The following is a 2,886-nucleotide window of genomic DNA, read 5'->3' on the forward strand; positions in this document are numbered from 1 at the left end:
CCGTTTCATTTTCTCACGCCGCGTGATATTTTTATCACGCTGCTAGGTTTCCTTTCGCCAGCAATCGAGCTCGTTCTCCTTCGATCGAAATCTCCTCTTTTCCCGACGTCGCACGCCGCAAGTCTCCTTCAATCGATCTCCTCTTTTCCTTTCATTCGCACGCCGCAAATCGACAATCACACACGGCCAGGTTTTGCTTTTCGCACACCACCACTTTGTCCTTAGATTTCATCTTTTACCTACGCCACACCTCTCGGTCACGACGCACAAGATTTCTATTTTTTGCAGGCAGCCGCATTTCTTTCTCACGCTGCAAGCCGCCGCTCACACAAACGTCTGCTGCATTTTCCAGGAACGCGCTGAATCCACCCTTCATCTTCTTAGGTTTGTGTATGTGCTAATTCTATCTTGTTTCTAGGTTTTTGCAGATTTTTTTTTGTTTTGTTTTGCTTAGTGTTACATTTTTTTTTGTTTTGCTCAGTGTTACATTTTTGTAGATTTTTTTTGCTATGTATCCAAATTACCAACAATTGAAGAATCTTGATTACAATTTTCCAGAACATCCCTCTGATCAACTTCAAGTTTTTTGAAATTATTCAAACTTTATTCAGCTAATTCACGTCTTTACACCTATTGTATCTGTCTGTTGTGTAATTTTCAAGCCTCTTTGTGAAATGATTTTCATGCTTGTTGGTAATACTATCTATTATTGGGGTAGTACCATGTGGTAAAGTAGTCATGAAGCTTAGTTTGTGTGCTCATTCAAATTTACATTAAAGAGCATTTCAGTCTTAGTTCTTAGTAATAGCTATACCCTGTTTATTTTGCCAATTTCATACAGTTGTAAAGGTTCAATCAATTTAAGGAACCTGATTGTAGTTGTATTTATTCTATAGAAAACACAAGAAATAATGAGCATGTAAGATTAAAAAGTCAAACATCTGTCATTATCATGTTTTGATTCAAATCGAAGGTGTTGATAACTTCTATTACATTTACTTCTAAAATGTGTTTACACAATAGAATGCTAGTTTAAACTTGGTCTTTGACATAGCTTTGTTGATATGTATGATAAATTGTGGTCTATAGTATTGTAATGCAAGTGTATTTATGCATACTGATTTACTTACTGTATTGTATCTTTTGTATGATTGTGAGTTCCCGAGGGCATGATGCTTACTGAGGTTTTGAACTTTTGTCTTCCTTATTCCAATTGCTTAGATGAAATGATCTTTCCTCAATTAGTAATTGAACTTTCTGCTACTAACTTCTATTTCAAATGGCATTCAGGAACATGATGGGGATCTAAACAGTGCTATTAGCGCACATTTTGGTGAAATAGACAGGGTTATATATGTATTACTATGTTTTACCATTTACTCAATACATAGTATTTGTGACTTTAGAAATGCTAGTGTTTATCATTAAATTATTTCCTAGATTAGTTTAGAGTCATTGTCTCATCTTTATACTTTGTTGATTTTGCTTAAATACAGACAGTAGAGGAAGAAAGAGCATTTTGTGAACACTATTGGGAGAATCATGGAAGTGGGCAATGCTGGATCTGCTGAAGCATTTGATTTAATACGAGTTTTAGTATCCCCAAACTTTAAATGCTTTAGAGAATAATTTACTATATCTGTGCTTTTGTCTGTATATTATGAGTGCTCGACCTTAGTAGCAAGGTAGTTTGAAGTCATAAAGTACACATTTGATTAGACTTCTAGTAATGAAGTAAATGTCAAATGAAACTTCAAGCAAAATATTCAGTTACGGAATATATAATGTCTAGTTTGACTTCTAGTTTGAGTCTACATGCACTTTAGACTTTGAAACTCATATATAATGTCTCTGAATGGTAGCAAAGCATCTCAGCTACGGAATGTCTGCCCCGTGCATTTACTGCTACTACTGAAACTCATATATAATTTTTGCTTTTTTTTTTTGCTGCTGCTGCTCCCATCTAACTTCAAGTTTAATGCTTCTGCTGCTCTCACCGGTTACGTTAAGATAATATAATATTTCTGTTCAAGTTTGATGTTATTTGGAAAACATGCTTCTGTTGATTAGTTAAGATAATATAATATTTTTGTGCAAGTTTGATGCTTTTTGAAAAACATGCTTCTATTGATTAGCTTTACTAAATTCTGTTGATTAGTTTTATTGAAGTAACTGAAGGTGGAAAACATGCCATTTAGATTGGGATGAACTTGAATATTTGCAGGAAAAAGAAAAGGGACACCCTCCATCACGAGTTGAATTATTCCAAGCTTGCTTTACTCATGCCAATGGAAGTCCTTCAAGTAATATTGTAGCAGAAAGATTGGTAAGCTATTTTATACTCTTCAACTATGTTGTACAGATTTATTCATTGTATTTGTAGGTGATAGGTACTTGGATTTTTGTGAAGCTATACGACGGTTGAAGATGGTCTGCCTAGTTAGTTTTATTTTATAAAACTCTGTTCTAAAACTTAATATTTTGAGTGTAGTGTGTTGTTAGTTTTGGATGTAAAGAACTTGTCGTTAGTTTGCATTTGTAACTTTGACTCAAATATTTGTTGGATGAATTTAGATTATCTATTCGCACTTTAAATAATATTTTATAATTTTTTTTATTCTAAATGGTGGATGGATTGTGATGATGTGGAAATATTGAATTCATGTTATATATTCTATATAAATATTAATGATCATTTTAAATATATTTATAAATTATTATAACGACATTTGGTAATGTCATAACAGATTAGTTAAGGTGACATTTAAAATAATTTTATAAATTATCTTTACTGACATTTTTTATTGTCCTTATAAAAAATATAAATATCAAAATAAATGAGTTTTGGTGACATTTAGCTTTATCACTGTTATGATGATAACACGA

General features: G+C 32.7%; 1 long non-coding RNA gene across 4 annotated transcripts; it reads left to right on the forward strand.

Annotated features, from left to right (window-relative positions):
• On the forward strand, positions 1–2,595 carry LOC122009977. 4 transcript variants are annotated; one of them, XR_006119750.1, is made up of 3 exons: positions 1–190; positions 289–2,326; positions 2,384–2,595. It is a non-coding gene; the product is annotated as an uncharacterized LOC122009977 (long non-coding RNA). The 4 variants fall into 4 exon arrangements; XR_006119749.1 differs by having other exon boundaries at positions 2,391–2,595; XR_006119751.1 differs by having other exon boundaries at positions 2,411–2,595.
• Positions 2,596–2,886: the final 291 nt, after the last annotated feature.

This window comes from Zingiber officinale, chromosome 8A (assembly GCF_018446385.1).
Source record: "Zingiber officinale cultivar Zhangliang chromosome 8A, Zo_v1.1, whole genome shotgun sequence".
Taxonomy (NCBI): Eukaryota; Viridiplantae; Streptophyta; class Magnoliopsida; order Zingiberales; family Zingiberaceae; genus Zingiber; species Zingiber officinale.